This window comes from Rutidosis leptorrhynchoides, chromosome 3, assembly GCF_046630445.1.
Source record: "Rutidosis leptorrhynchoides isolate AG116_Rl617_1_P2 chromosome 3, CSIRO_AGI_Rlap_v1, whole genome shotgun sequence".
NCBI lineage: Eukaryota > Viridiplantae > Streptophyta > Magnoliopsida > Asterales > Asteraceae > Rutidosis > Rutidosis leptorrhynchoides.
In genome coordinates this window covers 333,899,363-333,924,685 of record NC_092335.1, presented here as the reverse complement: position 1 = coordinate 333,924,685, position 25,323 = coordinate 333,899,363, and the positions used below count along the sequence as shown (strand labels likewise).

Below are 25,323 nucleotides of genomic sequence, written 5' to 3'. Positions count from 1 at the left end.
ATGGTGTGAAGAGTTTCTTGAAGAAGTTATCAGAAAAGTTGGAGTTGTCAAAATTTTTTCGTGATAAAAGACTAACTGGTGGAGATAAAAGAAAACGTGATAGCGAGTTTCAGCTTATTTTCTTGGACGGTGTAAAAGACTCTTAGAACAAGTTGTCAAAAGGACTATATATAAAAGGAATAGAGGATTTGGAGAGTGTTCAAGTAGTTTATGAAAACACACGTTAGTATACATTGTGGCTATGGCTGTTTAAACCGAGATGACTATGGACGTGGTTGGGGATGAAGTCGGGTATCTGGGAAGAGTCGAGATGTTGTGTAAAGTGTGGTGAACGAGTAAAATGGAAGAACCGATTAAGAGAGTGATTGTTGGATTAATCGATTGTCTTCAGGGGCGAGGTTCTTTGGAGGCAGGGGGCGCCCGCCCCCGGTAAATTTTGAAATTTTAGTAGAAATATTTTTTTTTTATTTTGTCCCAAACCAAAAAGCCATTGCTCCAAACCCAAAAGTCATTTGCCCCAAACCCAAAAGTCCATAATTCAATAAATTTTGTTTTTGCCCCAAACCCAAAAGTCCTTATCTATTAAATAAAAAATTGGGCCTAAAAAATATTAAAGTCCAGTTCTTCCCTTTCCCTCTCAAATTCTCAATTCCTAACCCAAATCATCGATCCTCCTCCGTTCTTTGTTCTGTCTACTGTACGAAAAAAAAAAATCGCTATCAAAATTCCCAACCCAAACCATCGATCCCTCATACCTTCCTGAGTTCTTGACTTCCAGCTATCAAAATTCGCCTTCCCTTCTTTGTTCTGTATAAGGTAATAAACTAATAACTTGTGTAATTTGAGTTTTGTAAATTGTAATTAAAAAAATTAGGGTTTACATTACAGCGAAATTCGAATTCATGCTGCTACTTTTTTTGTGAATTGCTCTTTTTTTTTTATTTTTTTATTTTTTTTGGTTATGTTTGCTGATGCTTTTATATAGGGTATGTTTGGCAGAGAGCTTTTTGAAGCTTTTTGGAGCTTTTAGATTTTAGGTTTCATAAAAAAGCTCCTACAAGATAAAAAGCTTCTTTTGATAACAACAGCTTGTAGCTTTTTGAAGATAAGAAAAAGCTCCTTATTTAAACACTGATACATCAAGCGTTTAAAATTTTGAACGAGCTTTTTGTTCCATAAATTACTTAAATATCCTTCCAATATTTTAGAGATTTCCCACGTAATTCAGTTATCTTCACCCTATTAAAGCCCAAAGCCTAAATTGCATCGTGTATATTTCTGCTCCTCGATTCCAGTTTAACGCCGCTGCACTATTCTTTGAGGTAAACCCTAATTTATTTAAGCATCTTATCTTTCGCTTGGAATCTTATTTTACTGATTTATATATACTGATGATAGGAACTAATGATATAGATGATGATAGGATAATGATATAATGCAACAATTTATTTTAATTAGTCACAAACGATGAAAAAATTGGATCAAAGATGCGATACTTACATACAATTGGGGAGAAATAAGATTGCTTTATATGCTATGAAATATGGGTGATTGGTATTAGTCTTAATGCTTGCTCTGTTTACGCAAATTCATAAAATAAAGAGTGCTCATAAGCTATAAGCTGCTTCCAATTATAACAAAAAAACATAAAATTGTTGCCATGGATGGAACCTGTGACAACTTGAAACCATAGTAATTGCCTAGCCAATAGAACGTCGATATTTTTTTTAGACAAAATTGCACGGATGGTCCATAATGTTTGTATTAAAATGCGCGGTTAACCTTTATCTTTTTTTTCGACCTACATGACCCTGAACTATCACTTTCCGACTTGGATGACCCAACCACTAACAATCGTTAGTTTTTGAACGTTAAGTATGCTCACATGCCAAGCACATGAATGCAATTTAGTCTACAAATATTTTATATGTTGAAGAATATACCCATCGTTGTAATCCGCCTCTTTATATGTCGATTAATGAAATAGCGATTTTGATGAGTTAAAACATACTGATTTTGAGCAACCCAATACGGTTCCAATCTTCAAATTTCAACCAATAAAACCCCAAAGTCTTTCAAGTGAAACACCACCGTCACAAAATTACGACTCGAAAATCGCCGGTCTCCAAAAGAAATAAAAAAATTAATTCCGTTTCATTCTCGATTTGCACGTTTACAGCAATTTGGAAGAGGTAAAAGAATTAATTCTTGTTTCGTTTACAAGTTGCACGCATAGGAAGTTGCAAGAGTTACAAAAACAATTCTTGTTTCTTTTCTTGATTCACGTGTAGAGAGTGTATTCAATTTGTGGATTGGGTTTATTGATTTTTTTTTTCGATTTGTCAGTAGAGCTTGTTCAATATATAGATTTAATCTAGATTTGTCAAAGTGTATTGTAATATAGATTTATACATAACGGTAGTCGTAAAAACTAAATTCAATCAGTAAATTGTAGAATGTTCAAAATTCCAAGAGGCGAGAAATACAGAGATCGAAAGGGATGTTCAGATCAAATCAAAATAGAATAGTACAAACATAAGCTTACATGCAATTGCCCTCACGTGGTTATTCTCCAACAAATAAAACATTTGTGGACTAAATTGCCCTCACGTGATTGGCATGTGAGCGTACTTAACATTCAAAAACTAACGGGTGTTAATGGTTAGGTCATTCAAGTTAAAAAGTGATAGTTCAGGGTCGTGTAGGTCGAAAAAAAGATAAAGGTTAACCGTGCATTTTAATACAAACATTATGGACTTACCGTGCAATTTTGTCTATTTTTAACACATTTAGTTTGGATTTAATTTAATAGCCTAAATCAATGACCTTTTTAAAAGGGAAAAAGACTAAATTGAGGGGCTGTTTGTGAGCATGAATAACGAAATTCAATTTTTTTGAATTAGGATTGTATTGGATGTATCGATGGTACACATATAAGGACCTGCATTACAGAGAGTCAACAACTACCTTATATTGGTAGAAAAGGAGTACCTACTTTCAATGTAATGGCAACGTGTGATTTTGATATGTGTTTTACATATGTATCAGTCGGATGGGAGGGATCAGCACATGACACACATGTTTTTATGCACTCAATCCAAAATAAGTCAATGAACTTCCCGCAACTACCTGAAGGTAAATATACATATCTATGTTATTGTTTCATGTTACTTTCTGCAAATTCCAACACGATTTGTTTAAACTTTATTATCATGTAGATATTATTTGGTTGATAAAGGATACCCGGACAGTATGGGATACCTTGCTCCATATCCCAAGACAAGATACCATCAATCTCAATTTCAAATAGAGCCCCCAAATAATATGCAAGAAGCATCCAGCCGTTCACATTCATCTCTACGAAGTTATATTGAGAGGTCATTCGGAATTTTGAAGAAACGGTTTCACATACTTGGTGAAATGCTAAGGTTTAGTGTGCAAACATAAATTGATGCTATCACGGCTACATTTGCATTGCATAACTACATTCGTACTAATAGTCAAGAAGATATCATGTTTGCAATAATCGATGAACATCCAAATTACATGTAGCGACCCGACAAAATCGTCATTGATGGCGCCGTCTACTTAGGTCCCGTTACGTGGTCACAAGTCTTTAAAACAACTTTTGACCAAAAATATGTCGCATTCATTTCAAATGTAAAGGTTGTTTCAAAGTTTACAAATAGTTCAACCACAAGTTACGTTACAACGTTATAAGTACAATTGAAACCTATGCGACACAATTTAAAAGTAGCCAAAAGATGCTCCATGTATGCATATATACTCGACATCCAATGCAAGTATCAAAATAATGAGCGAAAGCATGTATCACAAGACATTCAAGGACCTGAGAAAAACATAGAAATCTGTCAACGAAAACGTTGGTGAAATCATAGGTTTAAATAAGTAAGTAAATACAAATGAACCACAAGATTTATATCATTGAAATAATATTAAACCATTCTAAAATTTGTTATCACGAGCACCCAATTATCAAGGCTTAACTTTCCATCCATAGAACCCCATCACAATAGTGTTTAAACATACACTGTTTCTCGAAAATATATTTCATCCGAATAACGATAGCGAACCGTCCGAATGAGGGTTTGTCAAACCCATATCGACATACAACATAAGTTCTCGCTTACACCCGGAAAGTATAACTAATGATAATCGAATTGAGGATTTTTGTTCTAACTTGTATGTAGAATGTTTGTTTTCGTACTTGTATTCACTTTGTAAAATGAAACGTTTACGTTTTCTCATCCCAAATGTAAGTTTAAAAGAATAAAGGTGGGACTATGATCTCACCTTGAGTGCACGAGTAATAAAGTACTTCACAAGTAAACGTGTGCAAGGACAAATGCTAGTCTTGACTTAAACAAGTAGGTTGTATCAATAACGGTAAACACGATGGGTCAAAGTTGTTCAATTAGTCCTATGGCTCGTTACGACTCGATTACATATAGCATGTGAATCACGTTGCCAAGTTTCATGCATGATTCAAATATAAAAGCATGTTAGGATGATTTCATAAGTATTTGTTTAAGTTTAAACAAAAGTCAACTTTGGTCAAGTCAAAGTCAACGATGTTGGGATTTAACAAGTTCCATAATACTTATAATCATTCAAGAAATAATATTTGCGGAAGCGTATAAATTACCATTTTAAAACTTGTAAATCTTTAACCATTTAAAGTTAAATCCCAAATAGGATCAAGTTGTGAAACATACTTACAAATTAAGAGTGGGTTTAGAGATAATACCTCCTCAAGCTAGTTGAGGGTAGTTTACAAATGTGCAAGATGATGATGAAGATGAAGGCAAGAAAGCTTCTAACTTGAAGCCTCAAGTGTGTAATACCCCAAGCTTTTGATGCACCAACACCTTCCTTTGTTTGGTTAGGATTTTAGACACTTGATTAACAAGATTACCATGCAAAAACACTCTCTTTTTCCCTCTAAACTGCCACAGCCAGCAGCTGTGTTTTCAGCAGAAAAACTGCAGTTTTTTTTTAGTGTATTGCTTGTTTTCTCACTCACTTGAGTCAAGGAATCCCTTGGTTAAAGAGAGTCTTGCATGCCTTAAGGAATATATTGTTTACAAGTAACCAAGCTGTAGTGACCCGAACTTTTCCATGTTTATATATATTAATTGAGATTGATATTTACATGATTAAATGTTTCCAACATGTTAAGCAATCAAACTTGTTAAGACTTGATTAATTGAAATATGTTTCATATAGACAATTGACCACCCAAGTTGACCGGAGATTCACGAACGTTAAAACTTGTAAAAACGACATGACGATATATATATGGATATACATATGGTTAACATGAGATTTTGATAAGTAAGTATCTCCATAAGTATATTAACAATGAGTTATATACATATAAACAAGACTACTAACTTAAGGATTTCGAAACGAGACATATATGTAACGATTATCGTTGTAACGACATTTAAATGTATATATATCATATTAAGATATATTAATATATCATAATATCATGATAATATAATAATTTAACATCTCATTAGATATAATAAACAATGGGTTAACAACATTAATTGAGATCGTTAACTTAAAGGTTTCAAAACAACACTTACATGTAACGACTAACGATGACTTAACGACTCAGTTAAAATGTATATACATGTAGTGTATTTAGATGTATTAAAATACTTTTGGAAGACTTCAAGACATATATCAAAACACTCATACTTAACGAAAATGGTTACAGTTACTTTTCCATTCTTTTCTTTCATCAAGAATTCTAGTCGTATTCTTACCCGTATTATACACAGCTTCAAAACGTACTTACTATGAGTATATAGCAATAGGAACTAGCATGAGATTCCACTCTTGATTATGTCATGTGAAATGTCCCGTTCTTATTGATTAAAAACGTTCCATATTAATTGATTTCGTTGCGAGGTTTTGACCTCTATATGAGACGTTTTTCAAAGACTGCATTCATTTTTAAAACAAACCATAACCTTTATTTCATAAATAAAGGTTTAAAAAGCTTTACGTAGATTATCAAATAATGATAATCTAAAATATCCTGTTTACACACGACCATTACATAATGGTTTACAATACAAATATGTTACATCGAAATCAGTTTCTTGAATGCAGTTTTTACACAATATCATACAAACATGGACTCCAAATCTTGTCCTTATTTTAGTATGCAACAGCGGAAGCTCTTAATATTCACCTGAGAATAAACATGCTTTAAACGTCAACAAAAATGTTGGTGAGTTATAGGTTTAACCTATATATATCAAATCGTAACAATAGACCACAAGATTTCATATTTCAATACACATCCCATACATAGAGATAAAAATCATTCATATGGTGAACACCTGGTAACCGACAATAACAAGATGCATATATAAGAATATCCCCATCATTCCGGGACACCCTTCGGATATGATATAAATTTCGAAGTACTAAAGCATCCGGTACTTTGGATGGGGTTTGTTAGGCCCAATAGATCTATCTTTAGGATTCGCGTCAATTAGGGTGTCTGTTCCCTAATTCTTAGATTACCAGACTTAATAAAAAGGGGCATATTCGATTTCGATAATTCAACCATAGAATGTAGTTTCACGTACTTGTGTCTATTTTGTAAATCATTTATAAAACCTGCATGTATTCTCATCCCAAAAATATTAGATTTTAAAAGTGGGACTATAACTCACTTTCACAGATTTTTTACTTCGTCGGGAAGTAAGACTTGGCCACTGGTTGATTCACGAACCTATAACAATATATACATATATATCAAAGTATGTTCAAAATATATTTACAACACTTTTAATATATTTTGATGTTTTAAGTTTATTAAGTCAGCTGTCCTCGTTAGTAACCTACAACTAGTTGTCCACAGTTAGATGTACAGAAATAAATCGATAAATATTATCTTGAATCAATCCACGACCCAGTGTATACGTATCTCAGTATTGATCACAACTCAAACTATATATATTTTGGAATCAACCTCAACCCTGTATAGCTAACTCCAACATTCACATATAGAGTGTCTATGGTTGTTCCGAAATATATATAGATGTGTCGACATGATAGGTCGAAACATTGTATACGTGTCTATGGTATCTCAAGATTACATAATATACAATACAAGTTGATTAAGTTATGGTTGGAATAGATTTGTTACCAATTTTCACGTAGCTAAAATGAGAAAAATTATCCAATCTTGTTTTACCCATAACTTCTTCATTTTAAATCCGTTTTGAGTGAATCAAATTGCTATGGTTTCATATTGAACTCTATTTTATGAATCTAAACAGAAAAAGTATAGATTTATAGTCGGAAAAATAAGTTACAAGTCGTTTTTGTAAAGGTAGTCATTTCAGTCGAAAGAACGACGTCTAGATGACCATTTTAGAAAACATACTTCCACTTTGAGTTTAACCATAATTTTTGGATATAGTTTCATGTTCATAATAAAAATCATCTTCTCAGAATAACAACTTTTAAATCAAAATTTATCATAGTTTTTAATTAACTAACCCAAAACAGCCCGCGGTGTTACTACGACGGCGTAATCCGATTTTACGGTGTTTTTCGTGTTTCCAGGTTTTAAATCATTAAGTTAGCATATCATATAGATATAGAACATGTGTTTAGTTGATTTTAAAAGTCAAGTTAGAAGGATTAACTTTTGTTTGCGAACAAGTTTAGAATTAACTAAACTATGTTCTAGTGATTACAAGTTTAAACCTTCGAATAAGATAGCTTTATATGTATGAATCGAATGATGTTATGAACATCATTACTACCTTAATTTCCTTGGATAAACCTACTGGAAAAGAGAAAAATGGATCTAGCTTCAATGGATCCTTGGATGGCTCGAAGTTCTTGAAGCAGAATCATGACACGAAAACAAGTTCAAGTAAGATCATCACTTGAAATAAGATTGTTATAGTTATAGAAATTGAACCAAAGTTTGAATATGATTATTACCTTGTATTAGAATGATAACCTACTGTAAGAAACAAAGATTTCTTGAGGTTGGATGATCACCTTACAAGATTGGAAATGAGCTAGCAAACTTGAAAGTATTCTTGATTTTATGAAACTAGAACTTTTGGAATTTATGAAGAACACTTAGAACTTGAAGATAGAACTTGAGAGAGTTCAATTAGATGAAGAAAATTGAAGAATGAAAGTGTTTGTAGGTGTTTTTGGTCGTTGGTGTATGGATTAGATATAAAGGATATGTAATTTTGTTTTCATGTAAATAAGTCATGAATGATTACTCATATTTTTGTAATCTTATGAGATATTTCATGCTAGTTGCCAAATGATGGTTCCCACATGTATTAGGTGACTCACATGGGCTGCTAAGAGCTGATCATTGGAGTGTATATACCAATAGTACATACATCTAAAAGCTGTGTATTGTACGAGTACGAATACGGGTGCATACGAGTAGAATTGTTGATGAAACTGAACGAGAATGTAATTGTAAGCATTTTTGTTAAGTAGAAGTATTTTGATAAGTGTATTGAAGTCTTTCAAAAGTGTATAAATACATATTAAAACACTACATGTATATACATTTTAACTGAGTCGTTAAGTCATCGTTAGTCGTTACATGTAAGTGTTGTTTTGAAACCTTTAGGTTAACGATCTTGTTAAATGTTGTTAACCCAATGTTTATAATATCAAAAGAGATTTTAAATTATTATATTATCATGATATTATGATGTACGAATATCTCTTAATATGATATATATATATATACATTAAATGTCGTTACAACGATAAACGTTACATATATGTCTCGTTTCAAAATCATTAAGTTAGTAGTCTTGTTTTTACATATGTAGTTCATTGTTAATATAATTAATGATATGTTTACTTATCATAATATCATGTTAACTATATATATAACCATATATATGTCATCATATAGTTTTTTTACAAGTTTTAACGTTCGTGAATCACCGGTCAACTTGGGTGGTCAATTGTCTATATGAAACCTATTTCAATTAATCAAATCTTAACAAGTTTGATTGCTTAACATGTTGGAAACATTTAATCATGTAAATATAAATCTCAATTAATATATATAAACATGGAAAAGTTCGGGTCACTACAGTACCTACCCGTTAAATAAATTTCGTCCCGAAATTTTAAGCTGTTGAAGGTGTTGACGAATCTTCTGGAAATAGATGCGGGTATTTCTTCTTCATCTGATCTTCACGCTCCCAGGTGAACTCGGGTCCTCTACGAGCATTCCATCGAACCTTAACAATTGGTATCTTGTTTTGCTTAAGTCTTTTAACCTCACGATCCATTATTTCGACGGGTTCTTCGATGAATTGAAGTTTTTCGTTGATTTGGATTTCATCTAACGGAATAGTGAGATCTTCTTTAGCAAAACATTTCTTTAAATTCGAGACGTGGAAAGTGTTATGTACAGCCGCGAGTTGTTGAGGTAACTCTAGTCGGTAAGCTACTGGTCCGACACGATCAATAATCTTGAATGGTCCAATATACCTTGGATTTAATTTCCCTCGTTTACCAAATCGAACAACGCCCTTCCAAGGTGCAACTTTAAGCATGACCATCTCTCCAATTTCAAATTCTATATCTTTTCTTTTAATGTCAGCGTAGCTCTTTTGTCGACTTTGGGCGGTTTTCAACCGTTGTTGAATTTGGATGATCTTCTCGGTAGTTTCTTGTATAATCTCCGGACCCGTAATCTGTCTATCCCCCACTTCACTCCAACAAATCGGAGACCTGCACTTTCTACCATAAAGTGCTTCAAACGGCGCCATCTCAATGCTTGAATGGTAGCTGTTGTTGTAGGAAAATTCTGCTAACGGTAGATGTCGATCCCAACTGTTTCCGAAATCAATAACACATGCTCGTAGCATGTCTTCAAGCGTTTGTATCGTCCTTTCGCTCTGCCCATCAGTTTGTGGATGATAGGCAGTACTCATGTCTAGACGAGTTCCTAATGCTTGCTATAATGTCTGCCAGAATCTTGAAATAAATCTGCCATCCCTATCAGAGATAATAGAGATTGGTATTCCATGTCTGGAGACGACTTCCTTCAAATACAGTCGTGCTAACTTCTCCATCTTGTCATCTTCTCTTATTGGTAGGAAGTGTGCTGATTTGGTGAGACGATCAACTATTACCCAAATAGTATCAAAACCACTTGCAGTCCTTGGCAATTTAGTGATGAAATCCATGGTAATGTTTTCCCATTTCCATTCCGGGATTTCGGGTTGTTGAAGTAGACCTGATGGTTTCTGATGCTCAGCTTTGACCTTAGAACACGTCAAACATTCTCCTACGTATTTAGCAACATCGGCTTTCATACCCGGCCACCAAAAATGTTTCTTGAGATCCTTGTACATCTTCCCCGTTCCAGGATGTATTGAGTATCTGGTTTTATGAGCTTCTCTAAGTACCATTTCTCTCATATCTCCAAATTTTGGTACCCAAATCCTTTCAGCCCTATACCGGGTTCCGTCTTCCCGAATATTAAGATGCTTCTCCGATCCTTTGGGTATTTCATCCTTTAAATTTCCCTCTTTTAAAACTCCTTGTTGCGCCTCCTTTATTTGAGTAGTAATGTTATTATGAATCATTATATTCATAGATTTTACTCGAATGGGTTCTCTGTCCTTCCTGCTCAAGGCATCGGCTACCACATTTGCCTTCCCCGGGTGGTAACGAATCTCAAAGTCGTAATCATTCAATAATTCAATCCACCTACGCTGCCTCATATTCAGTTGTTTCTGATTAAATATGTGTTGAAGACTTTTGTGGTCGGTATATATAATACTTTTGACCCCATATAAGTAGTGCCTCCAAGTCTTTAATGCAAAAACAACCGCGCCTAATTCCAAATCATGCGTCGTATAATTTTGTTCGTGAATCTTCAATTGTCTAGACGCATAAGCAATCACCTTCGTTCGTTGCATTAATACACAACCGAGTCCTTGCTTTGATGCATCACAATAAATCACAAAATCATCATTCCCTTCGGGCAATGACAATATAGGTGCCGTAGTTAGCTTTTTCTTCAATAACTGAAACGCTTTCTCTTGTTCATCATTCCATTCAAATTTCTTCCCTTTATGCGTTAATGCAGTCAAGGGTTTTGCTATTCTGGAAAAGTCTTGGATGAACCTTCTGTAGTAACCAGCTAGTCCTAAAAACTGGCGTATGTGTTTCGGAGTTTTCGGGGTTTCCCACTTTTCAACAGTTTCTATCTTTGCCGGATCCACCTTAATACCTTCTTTGTTCACTATGTGACCGAGGAATTGAACTTCTTCCAACCAAAATGCACACTTTGAAAACTTAGCGTACAATTCTTCCTTCCTCAATACTTCTAACACCTTTCTCAAATGTTCACCGTGTTCTTGGTCATTCTTTGAGTAAATAAGTATGTCATCAATGAAAACAATGACAAACTTGTCAAGGTATGGTCCACACACTCGGTTCATAAGGTCCATGAACACAGCTGGTGCATTAGTTAAACCAAACGGCATGACCATAAACTCGTAATGACCGTAACGTGTTCTGAAAGCAGTCTTTGGAATATCATCTTCTTTCACCCGCATTTGATGATACCCGGAACGTAAGTCAATCTTTGAATAAACAGACGAGCCTTGTAGTTGATCAAATAAGTCGTCGATTCTCGGTAGTGGGTAGCGGTTCTTGATGGTAAGTTTGTTCAACTCTCGGTAGTCGATACACAACCTGAATGTACCATCTTTCTTCTTGACAAACAAAACAGGAGCTCCCCACGGTGATGTGCTTGGTCGAATGAAACCACGCTCTAAAAGTTCTTGTAATTGGCTTTGCAGTTCTTTCATCTCGCTGGGTGCGAGTCTGTAAGGAGCACGAGCTATTGGTGCAGCTCCTGGTACAAGATCTATTTGAAATTCAACGGATCGATGTGGGGGTAATCCCGGTAATTCTTTCGGAAATACATCGGGAAATTCTTTTGCAATGGGAACATCATTGATGCTCTTTTCTTCAGTTTGTACTTTCTCAACGTGTGCTAGAACAGCATAGCAACCTTTTCTTATTAGTTTTTGTGCCTTCAAATTACTAATAAGATGTAGCTTCGTGTTGCCCTTTTCTCCGTACACCATTAAGGGTTTTCCTTTTTCTCGTATAATGCGAATTGCATTTTTGTAACAAACGATCTCCGCTTTCACTTCTTTCAACCAGTCCATACCGATTATCACATCAAAACTCCCTAACTCTACTGGTATCAAATCAATCTTAAATGTTTCGCTAACCAGTTTAATTTCTCGATTCCGACATATATTATCTGCTGAAATAAATTTACCATTTGCTAATTCGAGTAAAAATTTACTATCCAAAGGCGTCAATGGACAACTTAATTTAGCACAAAAATCTCTACTCATATAGCTTCTATCCGCACCCGAATCAAATAAAACGTAAGCAGATTTATTGTCAATAAGAAACGTACCCGTAACAAGTTCCGGGTCTTCCTGTGCCTCTACCGCATTAATATTGAAAACTCTTCCACGGCCTTGTCCATTCGTGTTCTCCTGGTTCGGGCAATTTCTAATAATGTGGCCTGGTTTTCCACATTTATAACAAACTACATTGGCATAACTTGCTCCGACACTACTTGCTCCGCCATTACTCGTTCCGACACCATTTGTTCCTTTCGTTCTATTAACCCCTGGTCCGTAGACCTCACACTTCGCCGCGCTATGACCATTTCTTTTACACTTGTTGCAAAATTTGGTGCAGAACCCCGAGTGATTCTTTTCACACCTTTGGCATAGCTGCTTCTGATTGTTGTTGTTGTTGCGGTTATTATTGTTGTTGGGATGATTGTTGTAGTTGCTGTTGTTGTTGTTGTTGTTATTGTTGGGCCGTTTGTTGTAGTTGCGATTGATGTTGCGATTGTTGGGATAATTGTTGCGATTATTGTTGTAATTGCTGTTGTTGTTGTATTGGTGATTCTTATCACCGTTTTCCTCCCACTTTCTTTTGACTTGCTTCACATTGGCCTCTTCAGCAGTCTGTTCTTTAATTCTTTCTTCAATCTGGTTCACTAGTTTGTGAGCCATTCTACATGCCTGTTGTATGGAGGCGGGCTCGTGTGAACTTATATCTTCTTGGATTCTTTCCGGTAATCCTTTCACAAACGCGTCGATCTTCTCTTCCTCATCTTCGAATGCTCCCGGACACAATAGGCACAATTCTGTGAATCGTCTTTCGTACGTGGTAATATCAAATCCTTGGGTTCGTAACCCTCTAAGTTCTGTCTTGAGCTTATTGACCTCGGTTCTGGGACGGTACTTCTCGTTCATCAAGTGCTTGAATGCTGACCACGGTAGTGCGTACGCATCATCTTGTCCCACTTGCTCTAGATAGGTATTCCACCATGTTAACGCAGAACCTGTGAAGGTATGCGTAGCGTACTTTACTTTGTCCTCTTCAGTACACTTACTTATGGCAAACACCGATTCGACCTTCTCGGTCCACCGTTTCAATCCGATCGGTCCTTCGGTTCCATCAAATTCCAAAGGTTTGCAGGCAGTGAATTCTTTGTAGGTGCATCCTACACGATTTCCTGTACTGCTAGATCCAAGGTTATTGTTGGTATGTAGCGCAGCCTGTACTGCGGCTATGTTTGAAGCTAGAAAAGTACGGAATTCCTCTTCATTCATATTCACGGTGTGTCGAGTAGTCGGTGCCATTTCCTTCAAAATAGTTAAATGGAACAAGTTAATCATACAGAATATTAAGAGTAGTTAATAGTATTTCGTAGCATAATATGAACTCATTTATAAAAGCTTTTTCTTCATATTAGCGTTTTATAAGTTTAAATTCGGGTAGTACCAACCCGTTAAGTTCATACTTAGTAGCTAATATACAATTCAACTACTACAATTCTATATGAAAAACTGATTATAATAATATTTCGCGTTCAAACTTTTATACAATATTTTACAAACTTACAATACCACTTATTTTACATAAAGCATGAAATATAGCACACAATAACTTTGATACAAGATAGTTGTGAAGACAATTCTAGCTAGTACACAAGTCGTTCAGCAAAGGCAATAAAGACACGTAATTCATACGTCCAGAAACAAGTCATGCATTCTGGTTTTACTAGGACTACTTCCCATCCTTGGTCTTGTGCAACATAACCGTTATGGCCGTTGATAAGACAGCGTGTTGTAACGTCATCAAAGGGACGAGGGTTACGTAATGTCCAACAGTCCCGTAATAATCTAAAAACCTCATTTCTTACCCCAATTACCGACTCTGTCACTTGTGGAAACGTTTTGTTTAATAGTTGTAGCCCGATGTTCTTGTTCTCACTTTGGTGAGAAGCGAACATTACTAATCCGTAAGCATAACATGCTTCTTTATGTTGCATGTTAGCCGCTTTTTCTAAATCACGAAGTCCAATATTCGGATATATTGAGTCAAAATAATTTCTTAACCCGTTGCGTAAAATAGCATTTGGGTTCCCCGCAATATATGCGTCAAAGTAAACACATCGTAACTTATGGGTTTCCCAATGTGATATCCCCCATCTTTCAAACGAAAGTCTCTTATAAACCAAGACATTCTTGGAACGTTCTTCGAATGTCTTACAAACTGATCTCGCCTTAAATAGTTGTGCCGAAGAATTCTGGCCGACTCTAGACAAGATTTCATCAATCATGTCTCCGGGTAGGTCTCTTAAAATATTGGGTTGTCTATCCATTTTGTGTTTTTAAACTGTAAAATAGACAAGAGTTAGATTCATAAAAAAAAATACTTATTAATACAAGCAATTTTTACATATATCATAAAGCATAAGAACACTATATTACATATATTACACCACACGAATACAACTATCTTATTCCGACTCGCTCGTTTCTTCTTCTTCGGTTTTGGTTCGTTTTGCCAAGTTTCTAGGGATATATGATGTTCCCCTAATACGAGCCGTTATTTTCCACATTGGTTTAGAAAAACCTGGTGGTTTAGAGGTTCCCGGGTCATTGTTACAACTTAAGGACTTCGGGGGTTGACGATACATATAAAGTTCATCGGGATTGGAATTAGATTTCTCTATTTTTATGCCCTTTCCCTTATTATTTTCTTTTGTCTTTTTAAATTCAGTTGGGGTAATTTCTATAACATCATCGGAATTCTCGTCGGAATCCGATTCATCGGAGAATTGGTAATCCTCCCAATATTTTGCTTCCTTGGTGGAAACACCATTGACCATAATTAACCTTGGTCGGTTGGTTGAGGATTTTCTTTTACTTAACCGTTTTATTATTTCCCCCACCGGTTCTATTTCTTCATCCGGTTCCGATTCTTCTTCCGGTTCCGATTCTTCTTCCGGTTCCGACTCTTCTTCCAGTTCCTCTTCGGGAACTTGTGAATCAGTCCACGAATCATTCCAATTTACATTTGACTCTTCATTATTATTAGGTGAGTCAATGGGACTTGTTCTAGAGGTAGACATCTATCACATAATATCAAACGCGTTAAGAGATTAATATATCACATAATATTCACATGTTAAAAATATATAGTTTTCAACAAAATTTGTTAAGCAATCATTTTTCAAATAAACACGGTCGAAGTCCAGACTCACTAATGCATCCTAACAAACTCGATAAGACACACTAATGCAAAATTCTGGTTCTCTAAGACCAACGCTCTGATACCAACTGAAATGTCCCGTTCTTATTGATTAAAAACGTTCCATATTAATTGATTTCGTTGCGAGGTTTTGACCTCTATATGAGACGTTTTTCAAAGACTGCATTCATTTTTAAAACAAACCATAACCTTTATTTCATAAATAAAGGTTTAAAAAGCTTTACGTAGATTATCAAATAATGATAATCTAAAATATCCTGTTTACACACGACCATTACATAATGGTTTACAATACAAATATGTTACATCGAAATCAGTTTCTTGAATGCAGTTTTTACACAATATCATACAAACATGGACTCCAAATCTTGTCCTTATTTTAGTATGCAACAGCGGAAGCTCTTAATATTCACCTGAGAATAAACATGCTTTAAACGTCAACAAAAATGTTGGTGAGTTATAGGTTTAACCTATATATATCAAATCGTAACAATAGACCACAAGATTTCATATTTCAATACACATCCCATACATAGAGATAAAAATCATTCATATGGTGAACACCTGGTAACCGACAATAACAAGATGCATATATAAGAATATCCCCATCATTCCGGGACACCCTTCGGATATGATATAAATTTCGAAGTACTAAAGCATCCGGTACTTTGGATGGGGTTTGTTAGGCCCAATAGATCTATCTTTAGGATTCGCGTCAATTAGGGTGTCTGTTCCCTAATTCTTAGATTACCAGACTTAATAAAAAGGGGCATATTCGATTTCGATAATTCAACCATAGAATGTAGTTTCACGTACTTGTGTCTATTTTGTAAATCATTTATAAAACCTGCATGTATTCTCATCCCAAAAATATTAGATTTTAAAAGTGGGACTATAACTCACTTTCACAGATTTTTTACTTCGTCGGGAAGTAAGACTTGGCCACTGGTTGATTCACGAACCTATAACAATATATACATATATATCAAAGTATGTTCAAAATATATTTACAACACTTTTAATATATTTTGATGTTTTAAGTTTATTAAGTCAGCTGTCCTCGTTAGTAACCTACAACTAGTTGTCCACAGTTAGATGTACAGAAATAAATCGATAAATATTATCTTGAATCAATCCACGACCCAGTGTATACGTATCTCAGTATTGATCACAACTCAAACTATATATATTTTGGAATCAACCTCAACCCTGTATAGCTAACTCCAACATTCACATATAGAGTGTCTATGGTTGTTCCGAAATATATATAGATGTGTCGACATGATAGGTCGAAACATTGTATACGTGTCTATGGTATCTCAAGATTACATAATATACAATACAAGTTGATTAAGTTATGGTTGGAATAGATTTGTTACCAATTTTCACGTAGCTAAAATGAGAAAAATTATCCAATCTTGTTTTACCCATAACTTCTTCATTTTAAATCCGTTTTGAGTGAATCAAATTGCTATGGTTTCATATTGAACTCTATTTTATGAATCTAAACAGAAAAAGTATAGATTTATAGTCGGAAAAATAAGTTACAAGTCGTTTTTGTAAAGGTAGTCATTTCAGTCGAAAGAACGACGTCTAGATGACCATTTTAGAAAACATACTTCCACTTTGAGTTTAACCATAATTTTTGGATATAGTTTCATGTTCATAATAAAAATCATCTTCTCAGAATAACAACTTTTAAATCAAAATTTATCATAGTTTTTAATTAACTAACCCAAAACAGCCCGCGGTGTTACTACGACGGCGTAATCCGATTTTACGGTGTTTTTCGTGTTTCCAGGTTTTAAATCATTAAGTTAGCATATCATATAGATATAGAACATGTGTTTAGTTGATTTTAAAAGTCAAGTTAGAAGGATTAACTTTTGTTTGCGAACAAGTTTAGAATTAACTAAACTATGTTCTAGTGATTACAAGTTTAAACCTTCGAATAAGATAGCTTTATATGTATGAATCGAATGATGTTATGAACATCATTACTACCTTAATTTCCTTGGATAAACCTACTGGAAAAGAGAAAAATGGATCTAGCTTCAATGGATCCTTGGATGGCTCGAAGTTCTTGAAGCAGAATCATGACACGAAAACAAGTTCAAGTAAGATCATCACTTGAAATAAGATTGTTATAGTTATAGAAATTGAACCAAAGTTTGAATATGATTATTACCTTGTATTAGAATGATAACCTACTGTAAGAAACAAAGATTTCTTGAGGTTGGATGATCACCTTACAAGATTGGAAATGAGCTAGCAAACTTGAAAGTATTCTTGATTTTATGAAACTAGAACTTTTGGAATTTATGAAGAACACTTAGAACTTGAAGATAGAACTTGAGAGAGTTCAATTAGATGAAGAAAATTGAAGAATGAAAGTGTTTGTAGGTGTTTTTGGTCGTTGGTGTATGGATTAGATATAAAGGATATGTAATTTTGTTTTCATGTAAATAAGTCATGAATGATTACTCATATTTTTGTAATCTTATGAGATATTTCATGCTAGTTGCCAAATGATGGTTCCCACATGTGTTAGGTGACTCACATGGGCTGCTAAGAGCTGATCATTGGAGTGTATATACCAATAGTACATACATCTAAAAGCTGTGTATTGTACGAGTACGAATACGGGTGCATACGAGTAGAATTGTTGATGAAACTGAACGAGAATGTAATTGTAAGCATTTTTGTTAAGTAGAAGTATTTTGATAAGTGTATTGAAGTCTTTCAAAAGTGTATAAATACATATTAAAACACTACATGTATATACATTTTAACTGAGTCGTTAAGTCATCGTTAGTCGTTACATGTAAGTGTTGTTTTGAAACCTTTAGGTTAACGATCTTGTTAAATGTTGTTAACCCAATGTTTATAATATCAAAAGAGATTTTAAATTATTATATTATCATGATATTATGATGTACGAATATCTCTTAATATGATATATATATATACATTAAATGTCGTTACAACGATAAACGTTACATATATGTCTCGTTTCAAAATCATTAAGTTAGTAGTCTTGTTTTTACATATGTAGTTCATTGTTAATATAATTAATGATATGTTTACTTATCATAATATCATGTTAACTATATATATAACCATATATATGTCATCATATAGTTTTTTTACAAGTTTTAACGTTCGTGAATCACCGGTCAACTTGGGTGGTCAATTGTCTATATGAAACCTATTTCAATTAATCAAATCTTAACAAGTTTGATTGCTTAACATGTTGGAAACATTTAATCATGTAAATATAAATCTCAATTAATATATATAAACATGGAAAAGTTCGGGTCACTACATCATGTATTACTAATCAATTTTAACTTCTACCACGAGCTAGTCAACTAACTAGAACTCCTTTTAACCCCACTCACCACTCACCAATTACCACTCATCATTCACTCCATTTCACTTCCAATTCTCTTTCTAATTCTCTCTCAACACACACACACTATTATGAACGTATTTTTCCAGTAGTTAATCATCATCTTCATCAAAAATCACTTCAAGAATCAAGCTATAATCATCATAGGAAGAACACTTCAAGAACACTTCAAAAATCCCTTCAAGTTTACTAATTTACTTCCAAGCTTTCTAATTCATTCCAAGTAATCATCTAAGATCAAGAAACCTTTGTTATATACAGTAGGTTATCTTTCTTATTCAAGGTAATATTCATATTCAAACTTTGATTCAATTTCTATAACTATAAACTATCTTAATTCGAGTAAAAAAAATCTTACTTGAACTTGTTTTTGTGTCATGATCCTACTTCAAGAACTTTCAAGCCATCCAAGATTCTTTGAAGCTAGATCATTTCTTGTCACTTCCAGTAGGTTTACCTACTAAACTTGAGGTAGTAATGATGTTCATAACATCATTCGATTCATATATATAAAACTATCTTATTCGAAGGTTTAAACTCGTAATCACTAGAACATAGTTTAGTTAATTCTAAACTTGTTCGCAAACAAACGTTAATCCTTCTAACTTGACTTTTAAAATTAACTACACACATATTCTATATCTATATGATATGCTAACTTAATGATTTAAAACCTGGAAACACGAAAAACACCGTAAAACCGGATTTACGCCGTCGTAGTAACACCGCGGGCTGTTTTGGGTTAGTTAATTAAAAACTATGATAAACTTTGATTTAAAAGTTGTTATTATGAGAAAATGATTTTTATTATGAACGTGAAACTATATTCAAAAATTATGGTTAAACTCAAAGTGGAAGTATGTTTTCTAAAATGGTCATCTAGACGTCGTTCTTTCGACTGAAATGACTACCTTTACAAAAACGACTTGTAACTTATTTTTCCGACTATAAACCTATACTTTTCTATTTAGATTCATAAAATAGAGTTCAATATGAAACCATAGCAATTTGATTCACTCAAAACGGATTTAAAATGAAGAAGTTATGGGTAAAACAAGATTGGATAATTTTTCTCATTTTAACTACGTGAAAATTGGTAACAAATCTATTCCAACCATAACTTAATCAACTTGTATTGTATATTATGTAATCTTGAGATACCATAGACACGTATACAATGTTTCGACCTATCATGTCGACACATCTATATATATTTCGGAACAACCATAGACACTCTATATGTGAATGTTGGAGTTAGCTATACAGGGTTGAGGTTGATTCCAAAATATATATAGTTTGAGTTGTGATCAATACTGAGATACGTATACACTGGGTCGTGGATTGATTCAAGATAATATTTATCGATTTATTTCTGTACATCTAACTGTGGACAACTAGTTGTAGGTTACTAACGAGGACAGCTGACTTAATAAACTTAAAACATCAAAATATATTAAAAGTGTTGTAAATATATTTTGAACATACTTTGATATATATGTATATATTGTTATAGGTTCGTGAATCAACCAGTGGCCAAGTCTTACTTCCCGACGAAGTAAAAATCTGTGAAAGTGAGTTATAGTCCCACTTTTAAAATCTAATATTTTTGGGATGAGAATACATGCAGGTTTTATAAATGATTTACAAAATAGACACAAGTACGTGAAACTACATTCTATGGTTGAATTATCGAAATCGAATATGCCCCTTTTTATTAAGTCTGGTAATCTAAGAATTAGGGAACAGACACCCTAATTGACGCGAATCCTAAAGATAGATCTATTGGGCCTAACAAACCCCATCCAAAGTACCGGATGCTTTAGTACTTCGAAATTTATATCATATCCGAAGGGTGTCCCGGAATGATGGGGATATTCTTATATATATGCATCTTGTTAATGTCAGTTACCAGGTGTTCACCATATGAATGATTTTTATCTCTATGTATGGGATGTGTATTGAAATATGAAATCTTGTGGTCTATTGTTACGATTTGATATATATAGGTTAAACCTATAACTCACCAACATTTTTGTTGACGTTTAAAGCATGTTTATTCTCAGGTGAATACTAAGAGCTTCCGCTGTTGCATACTAAAATAAGGACAAGATTTGGAGTCCATGTTTGTATGATATTGTGTAAAAACTGCATTCAAGAAACTGATTTCGATGTAACATATTTGTATTGTAAACCATTATGTAATGGTCGTGTGTAAACAGGATATTTTAGATTATCATTATTTGATAATCTATGTAAAGCTTTTTAAACCTTTATTTATGAAATAAAGGTTATGGTTTGTTTTAAAAATGAATGCAGTCTTTGAAAAACGTCTCATATAGAGGTCAAAACCTCGCAACGAAATCAATTAATATGGAACATTTTTAATCAATAAGAATGGGACATTTCACAAGCAAGCATGAGATGTCACCTAGGAGTCCCAAATCTGCATTCTTGTATCATTTAAATAATAAGTATAATTTATATAAAACTTGTTACATTTTATATAAAACTTGTTATTAAAGTTCAAGTTATAAATATAGGTTACTTGTACTTTATAAAACAATTTATAAAGTATAACAAAACATAATTATTTATACATATAAATAATCAAATCCTTAATATATAAATTGTCCAAACAATTTATCTCAAGTGATAATATTTTAGAAACCCGATTTTCTAAAATCCAAGTGTCGCATATTCATTTAATGATCCAATAGTTAAGATCAAATACATTTAAGGTGTCGGTAAGCTTTTTATTAGGTATGACCCGACTTGGATCATAACATATCAGCCACATTAATTAAATACGTCTCTCGGGCATACGAAAAACCTACAATCTCCCACTTGCACGAGAACATAAGAAATTAATGCAAGTGATGGATACCACCTAACGACCGTCCATCACCCCCAATATGTTATGACTTTGTGCCATTCAATAACATCATCCCCTTCGAGTTCCCATCTCGAATATGAATAGGTGAATCTTTTCATTATTTCCTTTCGTCCTAGATGTCATGTTAAATCCAAGAGATACAGAGTGATCACTCTCTTCTAGGTTTAACTTTATCAGGCCTTAGACATCTGACTCTCAACGAATAAGAGGGACAAATTCCATCTTGACTACATACGTCCTAAATATGTACCTTGCATTATGCCTGAACTCTTCCTTGTGAACTACCATATTTCAGAATAGCGAAGGAAAGAATCAAGGCCAAATACTTGGTAAATATCCGAACCCAATATGTATCTCAGGTCAGAGGATACAATGATATTCGCCTTTACTCAAGACTACATGTGATCAACCACAAAGGCTCCATTTAGTAAATCTTGAGGGCGGGTCTTCCAATATTTGTATCCCACAAATATTTATGAACCTTGGTTGCAACCTTGCCCCACATTCAGTCCGTGAATGTATACCAATCCAAGTTCATAATAGTCTAAACCTCACACTTGTTCCCACAAATGTGATCGACTACGGAATTTAGAATAATTGCTTATTCATGGATAAAATATGCAAAATAGGAACCTAACTCAAAATAAATTAAACCATAATTATTATTAATGAGTTTGAATAATTTCGTTCCATTACAATACTTAAAACAGATCATGACTAATCACTAGAATATCGAAGCCCTAATGCACAAACATGTCCTGCATGTTTTGATCCATGTAAGAGCTTCGTGAGAGGATCCGCTATATTAAGATCTGTGATGCGTTGAAACAATACCTTTATTTATGAACGGATTGAGTTATTTTATTACACGAATTGATTTATTGTATATATGGTATTTTAACGATTTTAGGTTGGTTTCAAACATATATAGGCAACTGGTCCTATCCGCGTAGTTTAGTTTGTAGGTAAATCCGGTTTGTTCCACAGGGAGATGGAGTGTTTAATGGTTTTTAATAGTCTTTGAAGTCAAACTTATTTAAAGGGGGTTTTGGATTAGTAATTTATAAAATAACAATAATGGAAACGAGACTTAACTAATTTACTTCATAATTAAAATTATAAAATTACGAGATTTATAATTACTAACTTAAAAATGAACTAAATGAAATTATTCTAATTGTGATAAAACAATTTTAATACTAAATGATAATAAATAAGATAATAGCTTTTAATAAAACTAATTGTTTAGAATTTTGTTTTGAGCAATTATAATATAAATTTATTTAAATTAACTAAATAACCTATTTTAACTAAATTAATATAAATTAATAGGAATTATAATATTTAACTAGTTATAAACTAATTACTAATTATAAATTATAATAATTATAAACTAACAACTTAAATATAATAATAAAATAATTAAAACCCTAGATTTTAACCTAGTTCGTACAGTACCCGTATTATACTTACGCGTTTCGCGTAGTATAATACGCGTTTCGCGTATGGTTTAATATGTACGCGTATCGTGTAGAGATATATGCGATCCGCGTATGTTATAATCCAGGTGACAAAACAGTGACGAATAAACTGGAATATAATGCTGTGTAATATATTTTTTTTTAATTTTACTTTTAACTTTACTGAATAAATGAACGTAAATAATAAAAATAATGATTTATAAAATAAAAGGGAGTGTTTACTTAAATGTGTCACCTCTAGGTCCATGGATTGTTTTAAGTTTAAGCTCGTATTAAAATGTTTAGTATAAAACTTATGTTTTCCTTTCGAAAAAATATTAAGTTTTGACTAACTAAATTAAATCTAATTTTCATTGGATTATATTTAGATAGTTACTAGTCCTTAAGTATTTAAATTGAGACCCAACCCAGTTTTGACCTTCGCCAAAACCCAAATCATAACGGTTTCCCTTTTTACAATTTCACTATTATATGACTAGTGATATTACCCAAACCACCGAACCTTACTTTTTAATTTAGTGTTAGTAAATTAGTTATAAGTTCGTCTAGATCACTTTTAATGTTGAAGCTTAATTTATATAAATAAAAATAACTTTCGTTATTTTAATCTAACAAATTAATTGACAAGGGTTAAATATCCAAATACATAATAATGGTTCTTTTAATTAGGCTCAATATTAAAAATACTAAAGTTATATTTTAATTTTTACAAATGATAACAATCCATTTCACTAGGGGCTCTACATATAAGCAAACACTAAGGGTATTTAGCTACTCATTATACTAGGGTAAACATAAAAACATAAACATGCAAACATAATAATAATGATAATTTTAACAGGATATACTTACTAAAAATTCTTCACTTTCATTAACTTCAAACGGTAGAAAATTACAATAACAACACCCTTTCACGCGTACAATAACACCCTTAATCACGAACAATACGCCCTTAATATTTGAAACTATCCTAATCTTGACTTGAGAATTAAATTGGTACAGAACTAAATTATACAGAGTACTTCAAAATACAAAGTAACTAGAGTAATAAATTTTGTATGTGTATAGTAATTCTTCTCCCCTCTGATATGTGTACTAGTCCTCCGTATTTAACATGTTGATAGTAGGTCAAAAAGTTGATGTCCTTGCTGTACCACTTGAAAAAAGAATGAATATTAAAACATAAAAGTAACCGTCCCATTTGCTGTTGAATCTGGATCTGGACTGGATACTACGCGTTTCGCGTAGGAGTCCACACAATCCGCGTAAGAGTTAAATACTACGCGTTTCGTGTAGGTTGCCACACGATTCGCGTAAGAACAGCCGACAGTTTTCTTTGTTTTTATTTTATGTTTTGTTCTCTTTTGATCCCGCGTTGACGTTTATCGATTTGGAACTTTTCATTTGAACTTTTATTCTTTGCTCATCTTGAACTTGTATTCGGTAATGTTATCTCGACATATATTTGGTTTAAATCCATCGTTTATCGTCTTTTCTTCAAACTTCGAGCTCGTGTTATCTTTTGTCGTTTTCTCGTGATTTATACATTCGAATGTCTTAGTAAACAGTAAAAACCTATGAAATATAAATGATATTGCATCGAATAATATGTATGTTTAAAGCAATATCAAAATACCCCACACTTGAACGTTGCTTGTCCTCAAGCAATTACATCTTCTAAATAGAATCGGAACATTACATATTTTTCCTTATCGATCATTAAATCACACAACACACGCTACACGAAATGAAACACACGCTATATGGAATAAGTTGGAAACACTACACAATTTTTATTGAATCACACGCACACCACACGAAACGAAATTCTGACAACAGAAACAAAGTTGAAACTCGTGATTAAG

General features: G+C 33.4%; 1 long non-coding RNA gene across 1 annotated transcript; it reads left to right on the top strand.

The window, feature by feature from the left end:
- Window positions 1-705: 705 nt before the first annotated feature.
- On the top strand, window positions 706-3,552 carry LOC139897519 (uncharacterized). Its single transcript, XR_011776626.1, has 4 exons — window positions 706-816; window positions 986-1,322; window positions 2,904-3,135; window positions 3,219-3,552. It is a non-coding gene; the product is annotated as an uncharacterized lncRNA (long non-coding RNA).
- The last annotated feature ends 21,771 nt before the right edge of the window (window positions 3,553-25,323 follow it).